Genomic DNA, 14,907 nt, shown 5'->3' with positions numbered 1-14,907 from the left:
CAGTGTTTCTCTATTCCATACTCTGTTCAACCTGAGGCAAGATGCAGGCAGTACTTGAGTAGTAGGCAGGTTCAAGAGGCAGGCTGTGATTGGGAGGGGGTGTGTGCCATAGGCAGGCTGTGATTGGTTGGGGGTGTGGTGGTTGAACAAACTACCCAATACTGGCATGCTGTGTGTCTACACAGTGTCCTGTATCTCTGAAAGGCCAGCCAAGGGATAAAAACTGATCACACATGCACAAATCAGTTTCTGTGCTTTGTATTTTCAGTTTAGAATAAGGAAGAAAGGTGGCTGGCAGGATCAACCATGTACTTTAGATGAAAGAAGGACATAAAACCGATAGAGACTATGATTTGTAAAATACACATGCAGTAGGTGAACACACACATAGAAGACAAACAATATTTCAGTTAACATATACTTTAAAGCTGATTTCCAAGCAAACAACTGAAAACTCACATAAAATACATATATAGCTGCTGTTTCACCTGCCAAAGGATTTGTATTTCTGGCCATCTCAAAGGCTGTCAAGGAAGGACTGCTCCTTGGCAGTGGAATCATATTTCAAGGTGCTAATATCCTGGCACTATGTACCAAGTCAAGTCACCAGCTTTATCCCTGACTACCCTCCCACCTGCTTCTGTGACTACTCAAAAAAGGTACCTTTCTCTATATTTTGTGGACTTGTCCAATGGCATGAACATTTTAGATTTATCTAAAGGCCTATCATATTGTCTAACTATATGGTAAAATCCTCTACAAAAATCCATTACTAAACCATAAACTGAACAGGTTGAAAAATACACCTTTACATTTTTGATCTATCTATTTCTTCTATTGCTTTTTCACTTTCTGGTACTTTTCTTAACACAATAAGAGAAATTTCTAAAACTGGTGCACACACAATCTGGTGCAGCTCTGCATAGTAACCAAAACCTAAAAGCATAATGGCTACTATGCACAACTGCACCAGAATTTAAGTGCACCAGTTTTAGTAAATCCTCCCCGGTTGTACATTACCAGCTGACCATCAAGCCACTCCCAGTATAACATCATATAGCTCATACATTCTGTATTTTTTTTTGTGACTACCGTTTCATTGTAACTACTGTATAATGTGTTTGTAAACAAACTTTGTACACTACTTATTTCAAGCAACTGTACAATTTTCTGCTGAAGCCTTGTATTATTCTCCACATTTTTTTATTGTGCATTAAAAAAAGAAAACAAATAAAATTAGACATGCTATCTGCCAATAGAACGTAATCAAAAAGTGCATTCTATGCATCCAAAAATATAACAAATCAAATCATTATTCAACCAAAAAATAAAATAAGACTCATGCATGTGTCCTGCTTCTTAATATAGGGGGTCAACAGTGCCAAGAGTTGGTGAAAGCAGGGGTCCGTCATCCGGAGATAATTCCGAAAATCTCCCGGATTATTCTCCTGGAGCTCCCACAGCAAAGGCATATGACATACTTGCTCACAATTAATAAAGCAACCAATTTTTGGTCCAAGAAATCCTCCTCCTCCTGTTCCCGGACTGGACTTGGGTCAAAGCAGTAACTCCAAGGCCAATAATATCACGTTATTTCCTCCGATTCCGCAACGTGGCTGGTTGATGAATGGCCGTTCAGAAACTAACTGAAAAGCGCAAACTGAAAAGCGCTAACTGAAAAGCACAAAATGAAAAGCGCAAAATGAAAAGTCAAAATCAACCCTCACCAAACTTCTACTAACACGAAATTAGCAGAAGGAGCCCAAAGGGTGGCACCTGACAATTGAACTTCCTCTTTATCGGCTCATAGTACATCTAGTACGTCACTATGTTCATGTTTGTTGGCCGACAATTGTGTACTGTTTGTATGCAAGACAAGTTCCTGGTACACGCCCTTCGGATGAAAGTCTGACGCTTTGTCTGCTGAAAGTCTGATTGTGTGTATGAGGCTTAATAGGCCGTACACACAGTCGGACTTTGTTCGGACATTCCGACAACAAAATCCTAGGATTTTTTCCGACGGATGTTGGCTCAAACTTTTTTTGTCTACACACGGTCGCACAAAGTTGTCGGAATTTCCGATCGCCAACCACGCGATCACGTACACCACGTACGACGAGACTAGAAAAGGCCGGTTCAGAACCAAGCGCGGCACCCTTTGGGCTCCTTTTGCTAATCTCGTGTTAGTAAAAGTTTGGTGAGAGACGATTCGCGTTTTTTCAGATTCGTGGCTTTCAGATCGTTTTCTGCCGTTCAGTTTGTGCTTGTGGGTTTTTTTATCTGCTCTGCGTGCAGTCAGTTCGTATCGGAGTTTTCTGTGCGATCTTGCCCGCTCGTTGCTGTTTTTCAGGTCGCTCTTCACAGGCCTTGCTGTTCTTCAGTGCGTTCTGTTACTTCGTTCTGAGCAGCCGACCGTTTTCTAGCCATGTTTCGTATGCGTACTCCTCGTAGAGTTCGTGCTGTGCGGGGGCTTGGTGTTGGGGTCCTGACCTTGACACAAGTCCAGTCCATGAACAGGGTGGGGAGGAGTTCATGGACCAAGAATTGGTTGCTTCAGCGTGACCAGTTCTCTCATATGCCTTTGCTCCGTGAGATCAGTGAGAATAATCCTGATGATTTCAGGAACTTTCTCAGGATGACGGACCCCGTGTTTCACCGTTTGTTGGCTTCGCTGACCCCTTATATTAGCAGGCAGGATACCTGCATGAGGCAAGCCATCACTCCGGAGCAGAGGTTGGTCGCTACCCTGCGGTATTTGGCGACAGGGAGAAGCCTGCAGGACTTGAAGTTCTCGACAGGCATCTCCCCCCAGGCTCTGGGTATCATCATCCCAGAGACCTGTTCTGCCATCATCCAGGTCCTGCAGAAGTAGTATATGAAGGTAAGATTTTTATCCTTTTATATCACATTTTATTGTATTGAATGTTTGCTAATATCTTGTATTTCTAATTACCATGCTTGTAATATGCTGTGAATGTCCCCTTTGTCCTCATGCATGCTGGATTTTTATGCAATTATTATTTTAGGTCCTTCATACATATTTGCCCTTCACTAACCTCCCCAGCATGGTGTCTCCTGCACTATATTCACCTCATGTAGTCACTTAATGTATTTTATCAGCTCCATAGTAGTGCTTTACCCCAAACACCCCCTAAAAGTTTGGAAATGTTATTTTTGATTTAAATTCAGGCAGAGTGCCAGAACCTTTTTTTTGTGGTGTCCCCAAATCATTTTTAGTAACCCTCCCTCCTCCAACTGCTAAGTCAGCTGATCCCAATTCTCTATGTATCCTCAATCATCTATCTGCTGACTTTGCCAAACCCATACACACTATACCCATCTCTTTTGTGGTCAGATTTATGGATGAATTCCCCAAAGCATGTAGTGCAAGGGCCTGCCTGTATACTTTCCAATGGTACTGTTTAAAGTTCTTGTATCCTATTATTATCTTGATAGGTAATAGCAGAATGTCCAAATGTCCTCAAATGTGTACAGTGTGTATTTATATCTTTGTATTCAGACACTTCTTACCTGTCCAGTGGTCTGCCAATAGTGTAACTAAGGAGGGGCTGTTCAAAGTAATACCCATTATTTAGGCATTCAGCTCTCAATGAAGTGAAGAGGGTTACCTGCCCAAGATTTACACACACCCCCTATAATGTTAGAAATGGCCCATGAGAGGGGGGGATATGATAGGTGTACCTTATACTTTGGCGTTGTTAAATTCCCCTTAGTAAATGCTATCTGGAGGTTGCCCCATAATGTATGTGTATAATCTGCTTGCCATGTTTCAGAGTAAAAATAGTAATGTTTATTGTTTTTTCATCAACAGTTTCCTTCCACGCCACAGGAATGGCAGACTGTGGCCTCCCACTTTGCCGAGCGGTGGGACTTTCCTAACTGCGGAGGAGCAATTGATGGGAAACACGTCCACATCGTCCCACCACCCAACTCGGGGTCGTACTATTATAATTACAAGGGGTTTAATAGTATAGTGATGTTGGCGGTGGTGTCGGCTAATTACGACTTCTTGTATGTGGACGTGGGGAAGAATGGCCGGATGTCCGATGGTGGAGTCATCGCCCAGACGGAGTTCTACAGGCGTCTCCAGAATGGCAGCTTGGACTTGCCAGCTCCAGAGGACAATGTGGAAGGACTAAAGAAAAAGAAATTGCGCTAGGTGCATAAAAATTAATGAAAAGATAAAGAAGATTCCTGCTGCTGTGCACTATGACCCCGATATAAGGGCACAAAAAACAAAAACTAAAATATAAAGAGTGCAGCGCTGGACATGTGAAGTAAATAGTGAAGTTTGATAAACCAATTATTTAAATGGTGAAAAGGTGATTCAAAGTCAATATATCAAAATATATGTATATATATTGTAAATATTTTAGAACGTAGACATATGAATTAAAATAAGTGAAGAAAAAACTCCTGTAAATAAAACTTATGACAACACATGAAAGTCCACAGTGTATATAATGTGATGTAGATTTCAGGGATACATCTTCAATATTCAATGTTGCCCACCACCGAGTAGATGAATAAAAGGCTTACCAGAAAGCCTGTGACCGCCCTTATTCAGGGGGGTCAAAACAAGCTTAGCAGATATAGGGGAGCCACCACAGGAGTACTCCAGGGGACACCAACAGACCGATGCGTTAGGGCTCCTTGCCAGATAGCGAACCAGCCGACAACCGCTATTGATGCTCTCTCAGATCCTATCCTCTCATAGGGCAAACTTGAAATTTCCACGGATCCGGTGCAAGAAGATGTGGTTTGTAATGCCAAAAAAGAAACAAAGAAAAATGCTCCACTGGTGCAGATAACTTGGGTTTCTTTTATTGGCAACTTTCGGTATATAGCATTAAAAACCAAGAGAAATAAAATAAAACCGAACAGGATAAAAAACGACACTACCGCCGTTTATTTTAAAATCGCGCATGCGCGGTGCGTGCAATGTTGTGACCCTACGGCCGTTTCGTCACAACTGACATCATCAGGGGTACGCACCGACGCATGCGCATTAAATACACAAGCGTCAAAACAGAGGACGCTATGATTGGTTCACACAAGGCTGTGCTTCATTTGGATAGATGCTGGAGAATTAACTAAAGGAGATAATTACCACAAACATGGAGACTAATAAATCAATTGAAAAGAGGGATCGTCAGGCTGTTAAACTTCACCCCATGAAGATAACAGCCTACGAGTATTCCACCAGTGCCATCTAGTGACTTTTTAAATATTACACCAAAGCTTAACAGTAGCATATATACAGGCTGCTGTGTGAAAAATAGTGAATTTAGGGGTAGCATAAAATAAAAATTATAAATAAAACTATTAACACATCATAGTTGTTATTTTAATGTCTGTAGACATTTATAGAATTATAAAACAATTTTAATTAATTATAAAACTAACAAAGCGGCAAACCTCATGTGATAGAGGCAGCAACATAGGACGTCATTTCCAGTGCCATCTAGTGAGGCATTAGAAAATTGCACCAGAGTCAATGTTAGCCTTAATTCACACCATAAAATAAAATTTAAATAAAATATATATATAAAAAGAAAAGAGAAAAAAATTAATTTAATATATTAAGGAAAGAGGGACTGAAGCCTGTTAATGCCTGTTGTGAAATCAATAACATAGCCTGCTCTTTACATTCATTCTAAAATTCCAATACATAAATATCCACCCCTGTTTAGAACCAGAAAAAGGTGGGAAACTAAAATAGTATAAGAAGGATAGTCAATAGAAGTATTTGAGATTCTTTAGGCTCCCTTCAGCACAAAGGGGTATATTCCTGCTAATCAATGCCTATCGTTAGAAGTGCATTAGGTAATCAGGACATTATTGTTGTTAAGAGATATATCAGAGTGGGACATCAACATCACCAACAACCTCATAAATTCAGCTGTTGTTGATAAAACAGTTGATGTCCCACTCTATATTTAAACCATTGGGGGCATGGGAACCAAGCCTAAAAATCCAGTTGGTTTCTGATCTGGATATGGTTCGCTTCCCATTACTGCCTCGCCAGTGTGGAACGTATTTTTCTATCCCTATAAAGGTAGTGCCACTGGGGTCTCTGTTGTGCACTTCATCATAGTGTCTAGAGACACTATGCTTATCGAACCCTTGTTTGATATTGGTGATATGCTCCCCTAACCTTACACTAAGTTTCCTGGTGGTTCGCCCCACGTATTCCAAACCACAAGGGCACCTAAGAAGGTACACCACACACTTGGAAGCACATGTTATGAGAGAATTAATAGGGTAAGTGACGCCTGTGCCTACCGATGTAAATTCTGTAAGCCTTCTTTGGCGTAATGCATTTACTCTACAAACCCTACATCTTCTACAGGGGGAGAAACCCTTTAGATCACCAAAAAAAGTCGGACGCTGTGGTGGATCAGGGACATTTGGTGCCAGAGTGTGCCTCAAACTCGTGGCCCCCCTAAATAAGACACGAGGGTTGTTGGGCAGTAAAGGGCCAAGGATACGGTCGTTTTTAATGACCGGCCAGTGTCTTTTAATAATTCTCTTGATGGCCCAGTGCTGGCTGGAATAGGTGGTAAGAAAAGCCAAACTAAAGTCCTCCCCGTTGTTAACCTGGAGGGGTTTGTCCCTTAGAAGTTCCGTACGGTCCCTATTTCCAACCTCCACGATCAAGGTATCCAACATAGTTGCCTCATAACCTTTGTCAAGAAATTTAGATTTTAAGGATGAGGCCTCTCTAAAGAATTCGTCCAAATTTGAACAATTCCGCCTTAAGCGTAGAAATTGGCCCTTAGGGACAGCGGACAACCATGATTGATGATGGCAAGAGTTAAGGGGAATAAAACTATTCCTATCAGTGGATTTGAAGAAAGTAGATGTAGTGATTCTACCATCCACTATAGTTATCAATAGGTCTAGAAAATGAATCTGTACTGAACTGGCCTCATAAGTCAGGACTATGCCCCTGTCATTACTATTAAGGGAGAGGAGAAAATTGGATAAAGACTCAGAGTCGCCGTCCCAGATAAACAGGACGTCGTCAATGAATCTTTTCCACATGACGAGTTGGGAGGGTTTATCACATAAAACCACATCCTCCTTCCATTTGGCCATGAAGAGGTTGGCCATACTGGGAGCGAATTTCGCTCCCATGGCCACTCCCCTTGTTTGTAGGTAATGCACGTTATTATGCCAGAAATGATTATGTGCCATCGAGAAATCCAATAGCTCCATCACAAAATTGCATTGTGTGGTGGAGATATTGGAGTCCCGATAGAGGAAATGTCGCACCGCTTCATGACCCAATTGATGGGATATGGATGTATAAAGCGATGCAACATCCGCAGTCACTAGCATATATGTATCCTTCCAATCCATGCTGCCCAATATGTTAAGGACGTGTTTAGTGTCCTTAAGGAAAGCGGGGGTGCCCATCACCAGTGGCTGTAGATAAAAATCAATATATTTACCAACACGTGAAGTGATAGAATCTATACCACTGATGATGGGCCTTCCCGGAGGGTTAACCAAAGTCTTATGAATCTTTGGTCGTAGGGGTCGTGAGGCCCACCAAGATTATGATGGTGGGCAATACCACCACAACCAGCAAATCCATCGGAGTGGACAGAGATATGATGAGGGAATAGTTGAACGTGAACAACAAGGTTGGGAAATTGGAACTAGCAATAGATTTTCCCCTTTGGCACGGACCATGGAGGGATCCATAGCTGGTTTAAATGGTAATCAAAATATCTTTGGTCCTCCTCAAAGCCAACAGGAAAATAACCGCTTTAGATGGGATTTTCAGGTGGCAGGCAGAGGAAGAACCAAACGAAACGGCGACGCAAGAGAGGGTGCAGAGGGAGGAGGAAACTTTACCCCAAAAAGAAGGAGGCTTTAGACACAAAAGGGATTATAAACTTAAGCACCAAAGAACTCTCCAAACAAGAACTTTTTACCTTGAATAAAGGTTTAAAATTTGTGCCACCGCGGAATTTGAATAAATTCCAGACATTTATAGATGTGCAGAAATATACACGTAAACTCAACATTAAACGGTATATTCTGAGCAATCCATCTAGACAACTTGCAAGAGAGGCTTCCACAGTGGTGCATTCAGGTTTGTCGAATGCCTCACTGTTTAACCCCCCTGGAAATTCAGCACCGAATGTCACCATATTCAAGGATTTAGTACTGAAGGATTTAGCCAATTTAAGAATGAGAACAGTACAACCTGAATATGAAGTTAAAACTGGAATTGAAGCTTTATGTAGGAGGAAAGACATTATTATACGCCCCGCCGACAAAGGCGGTGCCATTGTCATCTTGGATAAAGACTCCTATAATAATGAGATGCAGAGGATCCTTTCTGATGCCGACACCTATTTACCCTTGCAATCTGACCCAACTCTCAGCTTTAAACGGGAGTTGAAAGGTTTGATTGACAAGGGGTATAATATGGGGATTCTGAATAAAAAAGAGAGAGAACATCTTATTCCACTGGCCCCTAGGTTGCCAGTCATGTACATCTTGCCAAAGATTCATAAGACTTTGGTTAACCCTCCGGGAAGGCCCATCATCAGTGGTATAGATTCTATCACTTCACGTGTTGGTAAATATATTGATTTTTATCTACAGCCACTGGTGATGGGCACCCCCGCTTTCCTTAAGGACACTAAACACGTCCTTAACATATTGGGCAGCATGGATTGGAAAGATACATATATGCTAGTGACTGCGGATGTTGCATCGCTTTATACATCCATATCCCATCAATTGGGTCATGAAGCGGTGCGACATTTCCTCTATCGGGACTCCAATATCTCCACCACACAATGCAATTTTGTGATGGAGCTATTGGATTTCTCGATGGCACATAATCATTTCTGGCATAATAACGTGCATTACCTACAAACAAGGGGAGTGGCCATGGGAGCGAAATTCGCTCCCAGTATGGCCAACCTCTTCATGGCCAAATGGAAGGAGGATGTGGTTTTATGTGATAAACCCTCCCAACTCGTCATGTGGAAAAGATTCATTGACGACGTCCTGTTTATCTGGGACTCTGAGTCTTTATCCAATTTTCTCCTCTCCCTTAATAGTAATGACAGGGGCATAGTCCTGACTTATGAGGCCAGTTCAGTACAGATTTATTTTCTAGACCTATTGATAACTATAGTGGATGGTAGAATCACTACATCTACTTTCTTCAAATCCACTGATAGGAATAGTTTTATTCCCCTTAACTCTTGCCATCATCAATCATGGTTGTCCGCTGTCCCTAAGGGCCAATTTCTACGCTTAAGGCGGAATTGTTCAAATTTGGACGAATTCTTTAGAGAGGCCTCATCCTTAAAATCTAAATTTCTTGACAAAGGTTATGAGGCAACTATGTTGGATACCTTGATCGTGGAGGTTGGAAATAGGGACCGTACGGAACTTCTAAGGGACAAACCCCCCCAGGTTAACAACGGGGAGGACTTTAGTTTGGCTTTTCTTACCACCTATTCCAGCCAGCACTGGGCCATCAAGAGAATTATTAAAAGACACTGGCCGGTCATTAAAAATGACCGTATCCTTGGCCCTTTACTGCCCAACAACCCTCGTGTCTTATTTAGGGGGGCCACGAGTTTGAGGCACACTCTGGCACCAAATGTCCCTGATCCACCACAGCGTCCGACTTTTTTTGGTGATCTAAAGGGTTTCTCCCCCTGTAGAAGATGTAGGGTTTGTAGAGTAAATGCATTACGCCAAAGAAGGCTTACAGAATTTACATCGGTAGGCACAGGCGTCACTTACCCTATTAATTCTCTCATAACATGTGCTTCCAAGTGTGTGGTGTACCTTCTTAGGTGCCCTTGTGGTTTGGAATACGTGGGGCGAACCACCAGGAAACTTAGTGTAAGGTTAGGGGAGCATATCACCAATATCAAACAAGGGTTCGATAAGCATAGTGTCTCTAGACACTATGATGAAGTGCACAACAGAGACCCCAGTGGCACTACCTTTATAGGGATAGAAAAATACGTTCCACACTGGCGAGGCAGTAATGGGAAGCGAACCATATCCAGATCAGAAACCAACTGGATTTTTAGGCTTGGTTCCCATGCCCCCAATGGTTTAAATATAGAGTGGGACATCAACTGTTTTATCAACAACAGCTGAATTTATGAGGTTGTTGGTGATGTTGATGTCCCACTCTGATATATCTCTTAACAACAATAATGTCCTGATTACCTAATGCACTTCTAACGATAGGCATTGATTAGCAGGAATATACCCCTTTGTGCTGAAGGGAGCCTAAAGAATCTCAAATACTTCTATTGACTATCCTTCTTATACTATTTTAGTTTCCCACCTTTTTCTGGTTCTAAACAGGGGTGGATATTTATGTATTGGAATTTTAGAATGAATGTAAAGAGCAGGCTATGTTATTGATTTCACAACAGGCATTAACAGGCTTCAGTCACTCTTTCCTTAATATATTAAATTAATTTTTTTCTCTTTTCTTTTTATATATATATTTTATTTAAATTTTATTTTATGGTGTGAATTAAGGCTAACATTGACTCTGGTGCAATTTTCTAATGCCTCACTAGATGGCACTGGAAATGACGTCCTATGTTGCTGCCTCTATCACATGAGGTTTGCCGCTTTGTTAGTTTTATAATTAATTAAAATTGTTTTATAATTCTATAAATGTCTACAGACATTAAAATAACAACTATGATGTGTTAATAGTTTTATTTATAATTTTTATTTTATGCTACCCCTAAATTCACTATTTTTCACACAGCAGCCTGTATATATGCTACTGTTAAGCTTTGGTGTAATATTTAAAAAGTCACTAGATGGCACTGGTGGAATACTCGTAGGCTGTTATCTTCATGGGGTGAAGTTTAACAGCCTGACGATCCCTCTTTTCAATTGATTTATTAGTCTCCATGTTTGTGGTAATTATCTCCTTTAGTTAATTCTCCAGCATCTATCCAAATGAAGCACAGCCTTGTGTGAACCAATCATAGCGTCCTCTGTTTTGACGCTTGTGTATTTAATGCGCATGCGCGTGCGTCGGTGCGTACCCCTGATGACGTCAGTTGTGACGAAACGGCCGTAGGGTCACAACATTGCACGCACCGCGCATGCGCGATTTTAAAATAAACGGCGGTAGTGTCGTTTTTTATCCTGTTCGGTTTTATTTTGTTTCTCTTGGTTTTTAATGCTATATACCGAAAGTTGCCAATAAAAGAAACCCAAGTTATCTGCACCAGTGGAGCATTTTTCTTTGTTTCTTTTTTGGCATTACAAACCACATCTTCTTGCACCGGATCCGTGGAAATTTCAAGTTTGCCCTATGAGAGGATAGGATCTGAGAGAGCATCTATAGCGGTTGTCGGCTGGTTCGCTATCTGGCAAGGAGCCCTAACGCATCGGTCTGTTGGTGTCCCCTGGAGTACTCCTGTGGTGGCTCCCCTATATCTGCTAAGCTTGTTTTGACCCCCCTGAATAAGGGCGGTCACAGGCTTTCTGGTAAGCCTTTTATTCATCTACTCGGTGGTGGGCAACATTGAATATTGAAGATGTATCCCTGAAATCTACATCACATTATATACACTGTGGACTTTCATGTGTTGTCATAAGTTTTATTTACAGGAGTTTTTTCTTCACTTATTTTAATTCATATGTCTACGTTCTAAAATATTTACAATATATATACATATATTTTGATATATTGACTTTGAATCACCTTTTCACTATTTAAATAATTGGTTTATCAAACTTCACTATTTACTTCACATGTCCAGCGCTGCACTCTTTATATTTTAGTTAATGTGGAAGGACTCCCATTTGTATTCGTTGCTGAAGAAGCGTTTGCGCTGGGGGACCACCTGATGCGGCCATTCCCAATGAGGACCCTCACCCCGGAACAGAGGGTTTTTAATTACCGGCTGGCCAGAGCCCGAAGAGTGGTGGAGAACACATTTGGAATCCTGGCCAGCCGGTTCCGACTATTTCTGACACCCATCCATATGGCGGAGTATAAGCTGAACCATATTATACTGGCGTGCTGTGTTCTCCATAACTTTTTAAGGAAACATTCGGCCAACTATGCTGGCTCAGTTGGGCCTGAGGCCGGAATCCTACATAAAACCACACTGACGGCGCTTGAAAGTGGCCGTCCTGGCTTGCCCTCCCTGAGTGCCCGTGATGTCCGGTTACGCTACCTGGAGTTCTTTGCGGGTAGGGGGGCTATCAATATGCCAGCAAATCTGTGAAGCCTTTTTTTTTATAATAAAAAAAAAAGAAATTCTTGGTGGACATTTACTGCTTGTGTTTGTTTTAGCTGACCCTGACAGAAATGTGTTGAGTCCAGAAAATGTCGTGATTGTGTAACCTTATACAAAGCACTGTTGGCTGTTATTTCCTAAATGCAAAAACACATTTCACTACAAGTGCACTTGCAACTGCACTGAAACTGCACTTGTAGTGGCAAGAGGATTTGCCCTTAGGAAATAACACCCATTTTTGCAGAAAACAGCAATTACATCACCCCAAAAGTGTAATATTGTAGTGTTGAGACAATAATCCACACATTCTTGAGTAAGCAACTTTTTTATACCTGCACAATCACATGTGCATTTACCAAAGGTTTTTAAAACAAACCAACATGTTTATTGTATAACAATTTTTGCTGTAGCATTATCAAAAATCAAAATGTCCATTTCAGATAAAACAGGCCTGTGTAAAACCAACAAGAAAGCCAAAAAACTTGAACTTACAAAGTTCACATTAGGTAAAACCTGAAGGCTATATCAGACATCAGTATTTAGGAACTGTGTTTGATATAGCGTTCAGATGGGGGGAAATCACCCCTGGAAAAGACAAATTTGGAAGATGCACACCAATTTACGAATGTCAACATGTGCTAGCTGCCATCAGGGGGGATCAAGGGACGTGTTTTGGGGGAGCAAGCCCTTCCTCAACGCTACTTTATAATTGAGGAAGGGGTTGCACCCCCAAAACGCATCCATTGATCTCCCGTGATGGCAGATAGCACATGTTGGCACACTGTGTGCATCCTCCAAATTTGGCTTTTCAAAACATTGCAAAAAAATTTAAAAGATTGGACCACAGTCCAAAAAGTGATTTTGTGGGGTTTTAAATTTTCCCCAAAACATCAATGATGTTATTATTTTTTTTAATAACATCATTGATTTTTTGCTGTATGTTTTGCAGTTCGACATTACACCCCATGATCTCCCCGATCAGGATCTGGGCACTTTCTGATGTGAAAGGATCTGGATCACGATAACCTAAAAAGAGAGAAACAAAACAAAAACAGGTCTCAAAAATCTGCCACCATCCATCTCGTTTACCTGAGCCTGTGGTCGCAGACACTCACCTGTTGTGGTGCCAATCTCCACCACATCTTCTTCTTCCTCCTGCTCAGCTTGGGTTGGTGGTATTTCACCTTCTTCCAGAGGTGGGGGGTCTCTGGTCTCCTCGGATGAGGGGTGTCCTCCGAGTCTTTTCTCCCCTATGTAAAACAAAAATGGTATAATTAGCACACTGATATTTGATGGCAGAACTAGAAATAGGAAACATTGCTTGGAAGTGGGGTACAATTGTCTATTTTAGCCGAGTTCCAAGATGTATTTTTTTTATTGGCTTTTGTCAAGCTGCAATACTTTACCTGTTTAGTACAAGCTTCACAGATGTAGCCCCCCCTATAGTATACACTGGAGCACCTGTGTGTGGCCCCCTAATAAAAATGGTGTTCTGGTGTCCCACACTAGTGCTCCAGTGTCCAGATGTGAAAACAGCTGTTCAGTGTCCTCTCCTTACACAGAATCTAGTTGGCATTTCATTCTAGTAACAAACCCATCTACACAAACAAATATTTGGCATCCAAGTAGGCCCAAAAAAAATGTGGGAAAATGCATATGGCCTAAACAATGGTGTTTTAGAGGCCGAAAGAAAAATGTTTGATACGAACGAATAATGGGCCCATGAACATTAAAGTTGCCCTTTTAAACTGTACAATTAAGAAAAGCATATGGAGCAGCACGAACGCAATAAAGACAGAAAGAATAGGAACACAGCACAACTACTTACTTTTTTGCAGCACTCTCCGGATCTTTCGGTACTGCTCTGGCTCTCTTAACTTCAGGTCCGACCACCGCTTCCTGAGCTGATCTTTCATACCCCGAAATTCTTGTGAAGGCTTTTGACCACTTTCGCCATGATCTTTGCCTTTCTGATGTTGGGGTTGGGGTAAGGCCCATACTTTCCGTCATAGTCGGACTTCTTCATGATGTCCACCATCTCCAACATCTCCCCAAAGGACATATTTGTGGCCTTAAAACGCCTCCTTCTGGATCGGGACGTGTCCGGATCCGGGCTTTCCTCCTCCTCCTCCTCGTTGCTATAATTAGCACACACCTGCTCTAACTCCGCCATGTGCTCTTCACCCACTGCGCCGAACGAAAAGGGGCGGGGAATAGACTAGAAAGAACGTCAGGGGTGGGCGGAGTTACACACATGCGTGCGTATTACGTACGATCTGTGAGCGGAGGAAGGAGCATTGGACACGCCGATCGTAAGAACGAAGGTAAGAGACAAACTTGTGCCTATACTGCTTCTACATTGAAGCCTATATTGTAACAAGATTAGGAGAGTTTTGTCTGACTTTAGGCTTTGTCTTGTGTTGTGTCTTGCAGTGAACGACAATGACTTCATGTCAGTATTCATAGATATCTTAAGGGAGCTGCCCTGTCTGTGGGAGATTAACCACTCCCATTTCAAGAACCAAACAAAGAGGAAGGCAGCACTGGTGCAATTGTGTGAAATTGTGAAGCAGGTGATCCCCACGGCAGACATCACCTATTTAAAGATCTT

This window comes from Aquarana catesbeiana, linkage group LG01, assembly GCF_042186555.1.
Source record: "Aquarana catesbeiana isolate 2022-GZ linkage group LG01, ASM4218655v1, whole genome shotgun sequence".
Taxonomy (NCBI): domain Eukaryota; kingdom Metazoa; phylum Chordata; class Amphibia; order Anura; family Ranidae; genus Aquarana; species Aquarana catesbeiana.
The sequence above is the reverse complement of the archived record's forward strand: the minus strand, read 5'-3'. Positions refer to the sequence as shown.